This window comes from Gorilla gorilla, chromosome 4, assembly GCF_029281585.2.
Source record: "Gorilla gorilla gorilla isolate KB3781 chromosome 4, NHGRI_mGorGor1-v2.1_pri, whole genome shotgun sequence".
Classification (NCBI taxonomy): Eukaryota; Metazoa; Chordata; class Mammalia; order Primates; family Hominidae; genus Gorilla; species Gorilla gorilla.
The window spans coordinates 118,793,649-118,810,049 of record NC_073228.2 but is presented as its reverse complement, the minus strand read 5'-3'; positions in this window follow the sequence as shown (position 1 = coordinate 118,810,049).

The window sequence follows — 16,401 nt, the reverse complement described above, 5'->3', positions numbered from 1 at the left end:
CTTTATTTTTCTTCCTTATTCAATCTTGGTAGGTTGCATTATTCTAGGAATTTATCAACTTCCTTTAGGTTATTCAGTTTGTTGGCATATAATTGTTCATAATAGTCCTTATGATGCTTTTTACTTCTGAGGCATATGTTTTAATTTCTTCACTTTTATTTTTGATTTTATTTGAGTTCTCTTTTTTTTCTTAGTCTAGCTAAGGATTTGTTGTTTTTTTTTTTTTTTTTCCAAAAAACCAACTCTGGCCAGGCACAGTGGCTCAAGCCTGTAATCCCAGCACTTTGGGAGGCTGAGGTGGGCGGATCACAAGGTGAAGAGTTCGAGACCAGCCTGGCCAATATGGCAAAACTCCATCTCTACTAAAAATACAAAAATTAGCCAGACATGGTGGCAGGCGCCTGTAGCCCCAGCTACTCGGGAGGCTGAGGCAGGAGAATTGCTGGAACCTGGGAAGTGGAAGTTGCAGTGAGCAGAGATCACACCACTGCACTCCAGCCTGGGCAACAGAGCGAGACTCCATCTCAAAAACAAAACAAAACAAAAAAAACACCAACTCTTAGATATATTGATTCTTTCCCTGGTTTTATTAGTCTGTTCTCACACTGCTAATAAAGACATACTCAAGACTGGGAATTTATAAAGGAAAGAGGTTTAATTGACTCACAGTTCCACATAGTTGAGCAGCCTCACAATCATGGTGGAAGGTGAATGAGGAGCAAAATCTTGTCTTACATGGCGGCAGGCGAGAGAGTGTGTGCAGGGGAACTCCCCTTTATAAAATCGTCAGATCTCATGAGACTTATTCACTATCACAAGAATAGCATGGGAAAAACCTGCCCCCATGATTCAGTTACCTCCCACTTGGTCCCTGACACAACACGTGGGAATTATTACAATTCAAGGTGAGATTTGGTGGGGACACAGAGACAAACAATCTCAATGGTTTTTCTCTGTTCAACGTAGTACTGGAAGTCCTGGCCAGAACAATCAGTCAAGAAGAAGAAATAAAAGCCATCCAAATAGGATGAGAGAAAGCAAAACTATCCCTGTCTCTAGATGTTATAATTCTGTACCTAGAAAACCCCATAGTCTCGGCTCAATAGCTCCTTGATCTGATAAACAATTTAGGCAAAGTTTCAGAATACAAAATCAGTGTACAAAAATCAGTAGCATTCCTATACACCAATCATATCCAAAATGAGAGTCAAGAGAGAAATGCAATCCCACTCACAATAACCACAAAAAGAATACAATACCTAGAAAAACAGCTAACCAGGGAGGTAAAAGATCCCTACAACAAGAATTACAAAACACTGCTCAAAGAAATCAGAAGTGACACAAATAAATAGAAAAAATTCCATGATCAAGGATAGGAAAAATCAATATTGTTAAAATGGCCATACTGCCCACAGCAATTTATAGATTCAATGATATTCCTATCAAACTATCAATCACGTTCATCACAGATTTAGAAAAAAACTATTTAAAAATTCATATGGAATAAAAAGAGCCTGAATAACCAAGGCAGTCCTAAGCAAGAAGAACAAAGTGGGAGGCATCACATTACCCAACTTCAAACTATACTACAAAGGTATAAAAAACAAAACAGCATGGTACTGGTACAAAAACAGACACATAGAACAATGGAACAGATTTGAGAGCCCAGAAATAATGTCACACACCTACCACCATCTGATCTTTGATAAACTCGACAGATGCAAACAATGGGGAAGGTACTCCCCATTCAGTAAATGACGCTAGGGTAACTGGCTAGCATGTGAAGATTGAAACTGGATCCCTTCCTTATACCATATACAAAAATTCACTTAAAATGAATTAAAGAAAGACTTAAATGTAAAGCATAAAATGTTAAAAAAAAAAAAACCTGGAAGATAACCTAGGAAATACCATTCTGGACATAAGACTAGGTAAAGATTTCACGACCAAGATGCCAAAAGCAATTGCGGCAAAAATTCAAGGTAAGATTTGGTGATTAAACTAAAGAGCTTTAGCACAGCAAAAGAAACTATCAACAGAGTAAACAACCTACAGAATAGGTGAAAATATTTGCAAACTCTGCCTCTGATGAGGGTCTGATATCCAGAATCTATAAGGAGCTTAAATAGATCTGCAAGCAAAAAACAAATAGCCCCATTAGAAGGTGAACAAAGGACATGAACAGATACTTTTGAAAAGAATACATACACATGGCCAATATTTGTAGGAAAAAGCACTCAAGGTTTATTTATTTATTTATTTATTTATTTTTGGAGAAGGAGTCTCACTCTCTTGCACACAGGCTGGAGTGCAGTGGCACGATCTCGGCTCACTGCAACCTCCACCTCCCAGTTTCAAGCAATTCTCCTGCCTCAGCCTCATGAGTAGCTGGGACTACAGGCGCATGCCACCACACTCAGCTAATTTTTTGTATTTTAGTAGAGACGGGGTTTCACTGTGTTGCCCAGGGTGGTCTTGAACTCCTGACCTCAGGCAATCAGCCTGCCTCGGCTTCCCAAAGTGCTGCGATTACAAGCGTGAGCCACTGTGCCCGACCTTCAAGTTATTTTTAAATTTCTGTTTTGATAACTTATTTGACCTACTGGTTGTTTAGGAGCATGTTTAATTTTTATATATTTGTGAACTTTCCAAGATTATTTCTGTTATTGATTTCTAGTTTCATACTATTGTGGTTAGAAATGATCTTGGATATATTTTCAGTCTTAAGGTTGTTAATGTAGGTTTTAACCATAAAACTGTTTATTTTTTGACTCAGCACTTCCACTTCTAGAAATTTACCTTGAAGATACAAGATATGGTTTGGCTGTTTCCACGCTCAAATCTTGAATTTTAGCTCCCATAATTCCTACTTGCTGTGGAAGGAACCCGGTGGCAGGTAATTGAATTATGGGGGTAGGTCTTTTCTATGTTGTTCTTGTGATAGTGAATAAGTCTTATGAGTTCTGATGGTTTTATAAAGGGGAGCTCCCCTGCACATACTCTGTCTCGTCTACTGCCATGCAAGACTTGACTTTGCTCCACATTTGCCTTCTGCCATGATTGTGAGACCTCTCTAGCCAGTGGAAATGTAAGTGCATAAATCTCATTTTCTTTATAAATTATCCAGTCTCAGCTATGTCTGTATTAGCAGCCTGACAGCAGAGAAATACAGTAAATTGGCACTGGAGTGGGCATGGCTGTAAAGATACCCGAAAATGTGAAAGTGACTTTGAAACTGGGTAACAGGCAGAGATTGGAATAGTTTGGAAGTCTCAGAAGAAGACAGAGAGATGGGGGAAAGTTTGGAACTTCCTAGAGACTTGTTGAATGGCTTTGACCTAAATGTTGATAGTAACGTGAACAATAAAGTCCAGGCTAGGTGGTCTCAGACGGAGATGAGGAAATTGTTGGGAACAGGAGCAAAGGTGACCCTTGTTATGCTCTAGCAAAGAGACTGGCCACATTTTGTCCCTGCCCTAGAGATCTGTGGAACTTTGAACTTGAGAAAGATGATGTAGGGTACCTGGCAGAAGAAATTTCTAAGTGGCAAAGCATTCAAGAGGAAGCAGAGCATAAAAGTTTGGAAAATTTGCAGCCTGATGATGTGATAGAAAAGTAAAACCCATTTCCTGGGGAGAAATTCAAGCTGGCTGCAGAAATTTACATAAGTAATGAGGAGCCAAATATGAGTCACCAAGACAATGGGGAAAATGTTGCCAGAACATGTTAGAGACCTTTGTGGCAGCCCCTCCCATCACAGGCCCAGAGGCCTAGGAGGAAAATATGATGTTGTGGGCTAGGCCCAGGGACATTCTGCTGTGTGCAGCCTAGGGACTTTATGACCTGCGTCCCAGCTGCTCTAGCCATGGCTAAAAGAGGCCAAGGTACAGCTTGGGCCATGGCTTCAATGGGTGCAAGGCCCAAGCCTTGGCAGCTTCTACGTGTTATTGAGCGTGCAGGTACACAGAAGTCAACAATTGAGGTTTGGGAACCTTCTCCTAGATTTCAGAGGCTGTATGGAAATGCCTGGATGTCCAGACAGAGGTGTGCTGCAGGGGCGGAGCACTCATGGAGAACCTCTGCTAGGGCAGTGAAGAAGGGAAATGTGGGCTCAGGGCACCCACACAGCATCCCCACTGGGGCACTGCCTAGCGGAGCTGTGAGAAGAGGGTTATTATCCTCCAGAGTCCAGAATGGTAGGTCCACATATAGCTTGCATCATGCACCTGGAAAAGCTGCAGGCCCTTAATGCCAGCCAGTGAAAGCAGCTGCGATGGGAGCTGTACCCTGCAAAGCCACAGGTGTTTAGCTGCCCAAGGCCATGGGAGCCCCCCTCTTACATCAGTGTGACGGGGATGTGAGGCATGAAGTCACAAGAGATCATTTCAGAGCTTTAAGATTTGACTGCCTCATTGGATTTCAGATTGGCATGGGACCTGTAGCCCCTTGGTTTTGGCCAATTTCTCCCATTTGGAATAAATGTATTTACCTAATACCTGGACCCCCATTGTATCTAGGAAGTAACTAACTTGCTTTTGATTTTACAGGCTCATAGGCGGATGGGACTTGCCTTGTCCCAGATAAGACTTTGGACTGTGGACTTTTGAGTTAATGCTGACATGAGTTAAGATTTTGGGAGACTGTTGGGAAGGCATGATTGGTTTTGAAAAGGAGGACATGAGATTTGGGAGGGGTCGGGGTAGAATGATATGGTATGCCTGCATCCCCACCCAAATCTTGAATTTTAGCTTCCATAATTCCCGTGTGTCATGGAAGGGACCCAATGGGAGGTAATTGAATCATGGGTTGGGTCTTTCCCATGCTGTTTTCATGATAATGAATAAGTCTGATGACATCTGATGTTTTATTAAGAGGAGTTCCCCTGCACATGCTCTCTCTCTTGCCTGCTTCCATGTAAGACTTGACTTTGCTCCTTCTTTGCCTTCTGCCATGATTGTAAGGCCTCCCCAGCTACATGGAACTGAGTCCGTTAAACTTCTTTTTCTTTATAAATTATATTATATTATAAATGCACATGGTTATTCATGGCAGTATTTTTAAAACTGTGAAATAACAGAAACAAATACCCATGTATAGGAGAGTGATTGAACAAACTGTGGTATAACCACAAGCTGGAGGGTCAATGAAGAGAATCTCTATGAATAAAAATATGGAATGATTTCCAGGGTATGTTGTTAATTAAAACTATATAAAATGTAAAAGAATATAGTACATTTCATTTCATGTGAGAAGAAGAAATAAAAATGTATCTTCTTATTGTACAAAAAGAAACATACGAATAGTGGAATATAATAGAAAGGACAGGAGATGAGAATGGGTTAGAAGGCATGGGGAGAGTGACACTTCTCTGAGTATGCCTCTGAGTCTTTAGAATCATGTTAATGTTTCTTACCATTTATGTTATATATATATATGATTTTCTTGTACTATTTATGCAGGTTTTAAAAGCCTGAAATCATTTCAAAATAAACACAAAAAATCACACACAAAACATTCTTTTTGAAGTCAGAATTATGTCAAGACTGTCTGTTTTCATTGCTACCATTCTATTTTGTACTAGAAGTCCTAATGTGTGCAATAAGGAGAACAAAATACATAATAGTCACTAATTCTGGAAAAAAATCACATATTTGCGGATATTGTGTTTGTCTACTTAAAAATCAAAACAGAATCTGGTGACACATGAATAGTGCTTTTAAGAGAGTAAATCAGAAAAGAATTTACAAAAGTCCTCAGCTTTTCTAGGCACTATCAAGAAAGAGAACATATGAGGAAGATGGGGGAAGATACCAGGTTGAAGGGATTTGAAGAGTGGATGGGAAGCAGATTATAGAGATTATGTGTGCAAGCAATTCTTTAGAAAATTCTGCATGTAAAGAAGAGCAGTGACTGGCAGGATATATGAAAGGGTGTAGTTTCTTCTCTCCTCTTCCTGCTCTTAGTCTTCTTCATGACAAGATATATTACAACATTTGTGTATGCTGCTGTAAATAATACAGTAGAGGGAGAAAGACTGATATTGCTGGAGAACTATGGCAGCCAAAGTCCCTGTGAAAGCATTGGGGAAAACCTTAGCAAAGCACAGGTCACTTCTTTAATTGTAACAAAGGGAAACTCTGGAATATGTGTGCACATGGGCAAATGTTTACAGATCTGGTGGTAAAAAGACAAGGAAGTATTGTGCAGTATGAGGCAAGGTCAACATTTGAGACCAAGAGTGTGGTGGGAAATTTGAGGAGAAAAGTGAACATGTAAAAGTCTTCTTAGAAGACTGGAAATCAAATTTATTGTAGTAACAAATAGAATTGCTAGGGAGTTGAGATTCTATTTGCAATATGTGGATATAAATTAAAAGGAAAACCTTTTTTTTCTGGTAATTTGAATTTCTCTAGAAATATTAAGCTGTTCGGGTGCAGGCACAGATATGGTAAATGGTTGCTTTGTCTCCAGTGTGGGAGATTTTCCAGATGGGTATAATGGAGGGAGAGAAAGGGCAAGGGAATTGATGGTGTTTGCTGAAATATAGCGTTGGAGCATGTCATCTAAGCGGGACGAGGAGAAAAGTAAATGGAGGATAAAGCTCTAGACAAAGAGAAAAAGTGACAGGCCCAGTGGATTAGAAATCAGGTTGGGGTTGAAACATTTTAAAGTGGTAGTATTTAAGCAAGTGTGCTAGCAGTAGAGAGGCTGTACAATTTTTGGTGATGACAACGTCCCACCATGGTGTAACTATGAGAGTGGTGGAATGAAGTTAAGTCAAGTTACAAAAGAAGGGACTCAAGAATTTGAGTGTCTCAGGGTGTTCCAGAGGGTTTCCATTCATAGGTTGGTATTACATAAAATGATAAAAAGAGTTGGGGTGGAGAAGAAGGTTCCGAGTCAGGAGTAAGCTGGTATAGCCAGGTGGCATAGTCTCAGAATAGGAGGTTTGTAAGAGTGTGGATACACAATGGATTGGACATGCCAATGGGAAACAAGGAGAGCCACCTGCCCACCACAACATGAGACTTGAGACAAGAATATCCTTTCCTGGGAAGGTGATCCATGGATGCTTTATTTTCATGGCAGGACCAGATTTTGATTAAATGAAAAGGTGAAAGGGCTTCATCCCTGGGATGCAAGGCTGGTTCAATATACGCAAATCAATAAATGTAATCCAGCATATAAACAGGGCCAAAGACAAAAACCACATGATTATCTCAATAGATGCAGAAAAAGCCTTTGACAAAATTCAACAACCCTTCATGCTAAAAACTCTCAATAAATTAGGTACTGATGGGATGTATCTCAAAATAATAAGAGCTATCTATGACAAACCCACAGCCAATATCATACTGAATGGGCAAAAACTGGAAGCATTCCCTTTGAAAACTGGCACAAGACAGGGATGCCCTCTCTCACCGCTCCTATTCAACATAGTGTTGGAAGTTCTGGCCAGGGCAATCAGGCAGGAGAAGGAAATAAAGGGTATTCAATTAGGAAAAGAGGAAGTCAAACTGTCCCTGTTTGCAGATGACATGATTGTTTATCTAGAAAACCCCATTGTCTCAGCCCAAAATCTCCTTAAGCTGATAAGCAACTTCAGCAAAGTCTCAGGATACAAAATCAATGTACAAAAATCACAAGCATTCTTATACACCAACAACAGACAGAGAGCCAAATCATGAGTGAACTCCCATTCACAATTGCTTCAAAGAGAATAAAATACCTAGGAATCCAACTTACAAGGGATGTGTAGGACCTCTTCAAGGAGAACTACAAACCACTGCTCAAGGAAATAAAAGAGGATACAAACAAATGGAAGAACACTCTATGCTCCTGGATAGGAAGAATCAATATCGTGAAAATGGCCATACTGCCCAAGGTCATTTACAGATTCAATGCCATCCCCATCAAGCTACCAATGACTTTCTTCACAGAATTGGAAAAAACTACTTTAAAGTTCATATGGAACCAAAAAAGAGCCCACATCGCCAAGTCAATCCTAAGCCAAAAGAACAAAGCTGGAGGCATCACACTACCTGACTTCAAACTATACTACAAGGCTACAGTAACCAAAACAGCATGGTACTGGTACCAAAACAGAGATATAGATCAATGGAACAGAACAGAGCCCTCAGAAATAACGCCACATACCTACAACTATCTGATCTTTGACAAACCTGAGAAAAACAAGCAATGGGGAAAGGATTCCCTATTTAATGAATGGTGCTGGGAAAACTGGCTAGCCATATGTAGAAAGCTGAAACTGGATCCCTTCCTTACACCTTATACAAAAATCAATTCAAGATGGATTAAAGACTTAAATGTTAGACCTAAAACCATAAAAACCCTAGAAGAAAACCTAGGCATTACCATTCAGGACATAGGCATGGGCAAGGACTTCATGTGCAAAACACCAAAAGCAATGGCAACAAAAGACAAAATTGACAAATGGGATCTAATTAAACTAAAGAGCTTCTGCACAGCAAAAGAAACTACCATCAGAGTGAACAGGCAACCTACAACATGGGAGAAAATTTTCGCAACCTACTCATCTGACAAAGGGCTAATATCCAGAATCTACAATGAACTCCAACAAATTTACAAGAAAAAAACAAACAACCCCATCAACAAGTGGGCGAAGGACATGAACAGACACTTCTCAAAAGAAGACATTTATGCAGCCAAAAAACACATGAAAAAATGCTCATCATCACTGGCCATCAGAGAAATGCAAATCAAAACCACTATGAGATATCATCTCACACCAGTTAGAATGGCAATCATTAAAAAGTCAGGAAACAACAGGTGCTGGAGAGGATGTGGAGAAATAGGAACACTTTTACACTGTTGGTGGGACTGTAAACTAGTTCAACCATTGTGGAAGTCAGTGTGGCGATTCCTCAGGGATCTAGAACTAGAAATACCATTTGACCCAGCCATCCCATTACTGGGTGTCTACCCAAAGGACTATAAATCATGCTGCTATAAAGACACATGCACACGTATGTTTATTGTGGCATTATTCACAATAGCAAAGACTTGGAACCAACCCAAATGTCCAACAATGATAGACTGGATTAAGAAAATGTGGCACATATACACCATGGAATACTATGCAGCCATAAAAAATGATGAGTTCATGTCCTTTGTAGGGACATGGATGAAATTGGAAACCATCATTCTCAGTAAACTATCGCAAGGACAAAAAACCAAACACCGCATATTCTCACTCATAGGTGGGAATTGAACAATGAGATCACATGGACACAGGAAGGGGAACATCAAACTCTGGGGACTGTTGTGGGGTGGGGGGAGGGGGGAGGGACAGCATTGGGAAATATACCTAATGCTAGATGACGAGTTAGTGGGTGCAGCGCACCAACATGGCACATGTATACATATGTAACTAACCTGCACAATGTGCACATGTACCCTAAAACTTAAGGTATAATAAAAAAAAAAAAAAAGAAAAGGTGGAGGAACCATTCTAAGAAGAGGTTGTATATGTAGGGTAGTTTGCTTATTCCCACCATGAATTCCAGAGGTAAGAGGAAAGCTTTGGGTGGAAAGGGACAGAAGGGGGATTGATTCAGGTGAGGATACGCTAAGCAGTATGGGTGTAACAGTTTTGGTAAAAGTAACCAGGGAGGGTCATTCAGGGATTTGAAATATAAGATTTGTCCTGATCATTTTCTCAAGGAGCATGAATTTGATCTACAGTATTTGGGTGCAAGAAACAATGTTTATCTTATTTCTCTTCTTTAAATTATACTTGGTTCTGAGTCTTCATAGGGCTATCTGGTAATAAATAATATTTAAAGCATGTTTGGGGGTTTCCTTCTACCCACTGGGGTTATCCAAGAATGTGAGGCTTCTTATACTGTTCAGGAAGTCCCTGTGGGCCTCTAGGCTGCGTATCTTACTGTTGCTGATGAGCTGCTCATTGTCCAAACTATGTTCCATTTGAAGTCATGTAATTATTCTGCTTAAAAATCCATTTGTTTCACTCCCAGTTCTGCCATGTGAAGTTTAAACATGGACCTCTTAGTCCTGTGTTTCCAGGTTTAGTCCCCAGAAATCCACCTCCCAGCTTCATGAGAAAATCTTAGCATCTCCTGGAGTACTGGGTGGGGGAGAGGGCACTGGTCTCTGCCACTGGAAGAAGCTACTTTGATTTTAATTCTCCATGTCTTTACAAAAGCTTTCTCACCTTGAAGTTGGAAAAACCCACATTTTTAACTGCTTATTCCCATGACTGTAGACTTCAGAAACGAATAGCTCCCTTCTTTCCAGGGGATATGATATGTCTGGAGGATAAAATCACTGCTTGCCTACTGGGTAGAAGTGGAGAAAAGAGACTTCACATTTTTCTATCATGAGGCTATAGGAATGTTTTTCTATTAGATTATTTTCATCTGTTTTTTAGAGTTTAGAGGACCCTCAGATTTAGTCCTGGGCTCTGAATGCATTACCTGTGGCATTGAAGCTTCCAGAGTAGCTGCTCCCTTTGCTTTTAAGGGTTCACGTGATTAGATTGAGACAGTGATGAGAGGCACTGCTCCCTTAAACAGGGTGGGTTGAAACGGCTTCGATATCTAGCCTCCATCCCTGAGAAGCAGCACTGTATGTAGAACTGCAGAAACAGGAAAGACTACCCCAAAACAGGACTCTGGGAGTTCTCCACCAATATGCAAATCAGTTAACACCAAACAGTTGCTTTCACAGTCACACCGTCATGGTGCCCAGAGTAATCATTTCCGTTCCCACCATTGGGTGGGTGTGAGAACTGGGCTCGTTTTAAAACATATGACTAATGAGCATGTATCCGGATGGTACATCTGGTATTGATAGAACTGATCTGAAAAGATGGCAATGCAACTGAGACCTGGGAACACAGCTGATGGGCAACTCACTGAGCCTGGGTAGCTTTCTGCTTGTGGGGGTTGGTGGTGGGAAGGAAAGGTTTTCAGTGTCTCCTGTTTCATTCAGAGGATTTTCTTTTTTGAGAGCATTTAGTTGAAAGATTTCCAGGCAAGTTAGTTAACAGATTCATCCTGGAAAACTGAAGCCTTCAGTTCTCTGAAAATTACAAATAAGTTAACACTCAAATTGTTTTGGGTAGAAGCAGCCTATGGTTATTCCACCTGATGCCCACTTGCACTTAGTCTTGATTTCACTTAGGAATTAGCCACATGAGCATAAGGAACCTTGACTGCCAGAAAAAAATGAATAAAGTACATACATGAAAAGGAATACAAGCTCAATCATTCATTTTAAAAATTAAGAATATGAAATGTAGGACCCTATCTGATCAATGTAACATACAACAAAAATGTTCAATTCTCTGCTATATGTGATTTAAATAAGAGAGGATAGAGAGAAAGTATTATAATAAAAGAGAACCAAAGAGAACTAGCAAATGAGAGGGTGGAAAGCAAGAAAAAAGCAATAAATTACACAACACCAAATAATATCATGGATTATTATTTTATTTACATTTTTCTTCCTTTGCTGTTTGCCTCCTTTTTTTTTTCTTTGGCTGATATCCATTTTTACTAGTTAGCTTGGAGACCTAAATCTGAACCAAATCAATTTTTTTTGTAGTATGAATTAAAAGGAATGTTACTTTTCCCTTCCTACATTGTTTGGTTTTAAATTTATGTGATTTTTAAGGGTGTATCCTGATTTATAGAATTACTCAGAATCTTTCTAGAAATGGGCTATATCCTACATCATATCTCTCTGTTATGATTTTCAATTGCTACCATAACAACTTACATAGTAGGTCGATTAAACAATACAAATTTATTATCTTATAGTTCTGAAGGTCAGAAATTCAATTCCATTCTCAGGCTAAAATCCTATTATCTGGGATAACATCAAGATGTTGCCAGTTCCAAGTCCATGTTTTTTTCTGAAGGCTTTAGGAGAAAATCTGTTTCCTATTCCAATTTCTAGAGGCCACCCACATTCCTTGGGTTGTGGCCCCTTCTTCCACCTTCAAAGCCAGCAACATCATTGTATTAGTCTGTTCTCACACTGCTAATAAAGATATACCTGACACTGGGTAATTTATAAAGGAAAGAGGTTTAATTGACTCACAGTTCAGCATGGCTGGGGAGGCCTCAGGAAGCAAACATGTCTTTATTCATGTGGTGGCAGCAAGTAGAAGTGCAGAGAAAAGTTGGGGGGAAGCCCCTTATAAAACCATCAGATCTCCTGAGAACTCACTCACTATCATGAGAATGGCATGGAGGTAACAGCCCCCATGATTCAATTACCTCCCATCAGGACCCTCCCAGACACATGGAGATTATGGTAACTACAGTTCAGGATGAGATTTGGGTGGGGACATAGCCAAACCATATCATACTGCTCCTGGCCCCTTCCAAATCTCATGTCCTCACATTTCAAAACACAGTCATGCCCTTTCAACAGTCCCCCAAAGTCTTAAGTCATTCCAGCATTAACTTAAAAGTCCACAGTCCAAAGTCTCATCTGAGACCAGGCAAGCCCCTTCTGCCTATGAGTCTGTAAAATCAAAAGCAAGTTAGTTACTTCATAGATACAATGGGAGTACAGGCATTGGGTAAATATACCCATTTGAAATGGGAGAAATTGGCCAAAACAAAGGGGCTACAGGCCCCATACAAGTCTAAAATTCAGTATGGAAGTCATTAAACCTTAAAGCTCTAAAATGATCTCCTGCGACTCCACGTCTGACATCCATGTCATGCTGATGCAAGAGGTGGGCCCCCATGGCCTTGGACAGCTCTGCTCCTGTGGCTTTGCAGGGTAGAGTCCCCTTCTGGCTGCTTTCATGGGCTGGCATTGAGTGTCTCTGGCTTTTCTAGGGGCACAGTGCAAGCTGTCTGTGGATCTGTCCTTCTGGGCTCTGGAGGATGGTAACCCTCTTCTCACAGCTCCACTAGGCAGTGCCCCAGTGGGGACTCTGTGGGGGCTCTGACCCCTACATTCCTTTTCCACATTGCCTTAGCAGAGGTTCTCCATGACGGTTCCACCCCTGCAGCAAACTTCTGCCTGGACATCCAGGCATTTGCATACACCCTCTCAAATCAAGGTGGAGGTTCCCAAACCTCATTTCTTGACTTCTGTTTACCCACCGGCTCAATGCTACATGAAAGCTGCCAAGGTTTGGGGCTTGCACCCTTTGAAGCCATAACCTAAGTTGTACCTTGGCCCCTTTTAGTCATGGATGGAGTAGCTGGGATGCAGGGCACAAAGTCCCTAGGCTGCATACAGCAGGGGGACCCTGGGCCTGGCCTATGAAACTGTTTTTCCCCCTAAGCCTCTGGGCCTGTGATACGACAGGCTGTCACGAAGAATCTCTAAGATGCCCTAGAGACATTTTCCCCCTTGTCTTGGTGATTTATATATGGCTCCTCATTACTTATGCAAATTTCTGCAGCCTGCTTGAATTTGTTTCCAGAAAATGGGGTTTTCTCTTCTATCATATTGTTAGGCTGCACATTTTCCAAACTTTTATGTTCTGCTTACTCTTGAATGCTTTGCCACTTAGAAATTTCTTCTGCCAGATACCGTAAATCATCTCTCTCAAGTTCAAAGTTCCACAGGTCTCTAGGGCATGGGCAAAATGCCACCAGTCACTTTGTTAAAGCATAACAAGGGTCGCCTTTGCGCCAGTTCCCAACAATTTCCTCATCTCCATCTGAGACCACCTCTGCCTCAACTTTATTGTCCATATCGCTATCAACATTTAGGTCAAAGCCATTCAACAAGTCTCTGCGAAGTTCCAAACTTTCCCACATCTTTCTGTTTTCTTCTGAGCCCTCCAAATCTCTAGGAAGTTTCCAACTTTCCCACATTATTCTGTCTTCTTTTGAGCCCTCCAAACTATTCTAACCTCTGCCTGTTACCCAGTTCCAAAGTTGCTTCCACATTTTCAGGTATCTTTACAGCAGTACCCCTACCTGGTACCAACTTTCTATTAATCTGTTCTCATGCTGCTAATAAAGACATATCTGAAACTGGGTAATTTATAAAGAAAGGAGTTTGAACTGACTCACAGTTCAGCATGGCTAGGGAGGCCTCAGAAAGCAAATATGTCCTTCTTCAGATGGTGGCTGCAAGTAGAAGTGCAGAGCAAAGGCAGGGTTGGAAGTGCCTTATAAAACCATCAGATCTCCCGAGAACTCACTCACTATCATGAGAACAGCGTGGAGGTATCCACCCCATGATTCAGTTACCTCCCACCAGGTCCCTCCCATGATATGTGGGGATTATGAGAACTACAATTCATGATGAGATTTGGGTGGAGATGCAGCCAAACCATATAAATCTTATCCCTCTGACCCTTTTTTCATAGGCCTATCTCTCTTTTACCAGAGCAAGGAGAGGTCCTCTGCTTTTCAGGGCTCATGTGATTAGATTGGGTTTACTTGAATAATCCGGGTGAGTCTCTCCATCTCAAAGCCAGCTGGTTAGCAACATTAATTGCTTTTGTAACTTTAGTTCCCATTGCCATGCAACATAATACATTCATAGGTTCCAGGAATTAGGATGTGGACTTTTCAGCAGAGCTGTTATTATGGGTAGGCCATTATTATGCCTACCACAACTTCTCTTTTCTTAAAATAATTAGATAATTTCCCCTTTTGGTCTCAGAACATCTGCTGTGCCTACAAGGATTTGTCTATGAGGTACATTGAATGAGGACATTCCAGCCTTAAAAGCGATTGACTATTATTTTATGGAGAACTCATTTCTCCCAGCCAAAATTCCCTACATGTTTTTAAAAATTATTCTTAAATTTTTGGTCTACTTGAGGCATAGTAAATATGATGCATGTCTTATTTTTTAAAGTGTTTTTTAGTGTTTGTTATCTAACTATTTTTGGAGTTAGCCTCTCTCTGTGTTTAGACAGAGGCAGGAAGAAGGAATATCAATTATGAGGAGATAGATTTAATCTAAATTTCTGACTTTGAGGTCCTGATTGTACAGTGTGTGTCACTCTGTTGAGAGAAAAAAATTTGTTAAAGAACTCACTGTTATCATTTGAATATAACCTAATCTTTCCACATAAAACTGTTAATATTAGTGATTTTGTTGACATTATCTCTGGTTCAGAATTTACTTGGGATTTTTAATGTTTTTGGCCCCAGTCATACTAAACATAAAAGTGGAAATTACCTTGCCATTTGTCTCTTTTTCTATTTTCTTCTCCTACATCACATTCATCCCTCCCGTGGTATTGTGGTTTGGCTCTGTGCCTCCGACAAACGTCATCTTGAATTTTGGCTCCCATAATTCCCTCATGTTGTGGTACAGTCGCAGTGGGAGATACCGAATCATGAATCATGGGGGGCAGTTTCCACCATACTGTTCTTGTGATAGTGAATAAGTTTCTTGAGAGCTGATGGTTTCTGAGGGAAAACCCTTTTCCCTTGGCTTTCCTTCTCTCTCGCTGCCACCATGTGAGACGCATCTTTCACCTTCTGCCATGATTGTGAGGCCTCCCTAGCCATGTGGAACTGTGAGTCCATTAAACCTATTTTTCTTCCCAGTCTCTGGTATGTCTTTATCAGCAGCATGAAAACGGGCTAATACATCTGGAGAACCCAGGCTGACTGCTATAGGGATGCCAGTTCTTTCTATTAAAACTCTGGGATATTGTTTGACTTTGCCTTCCTGTCTCTATCTCAGTACCCACCAACAGTATTCTGTTTGACACATGAAAATTAGATACAGTCATGTGCCATATAATGACATTTCAGTCAATGATGGGTGGCACATACGACCGTGGTCCCTTAAGATTAAAATGCCACATTTTTACTGTACCTCTTCTATATTTAGATACACAGATGCTTAGCATTGTGTTATAGTTGCCTACAGTATTCATTACAGTAACATGCTGTAGCCTAGGAGCAATAAGCTCTACCCTCTATATAGGTGTGTAGTAAGCTATGCCATCTAGGTTTGTATAAGTATATTCTGTGATGTTCACACAAGTACAAAATCTCCTAATGATGTATTTTGCAGAATGTATCCCCATCTGCAACACAATACTATACATCAGAAAGGGTAGTTAATTCTGTCCAAGGACTGATGTCAATATGCTTCTCTAGCTCAATCACTGTGAAGAGTATAATTATTCTTCCCACTTCATGCACATTACAACCTGGTCTCTGTAGAATCAGTAAATAAATTCCTTTCATCTGTCCTGCAGTAAATGGCCCATGTTAGAGATATACTTTTATAGTGCTATTTGACTGTGGCCAAGGTATTAACAGAGGTGGAAAAATAGATGATTTTTTTAAATGCCAGAATTCTTACATGACAACTTCTGAAGGTCTCAATGCTTTGTAATCAGATTTTTGAAAAGGTTGGGCATGGAAGACTACCCTCAAGAAATAA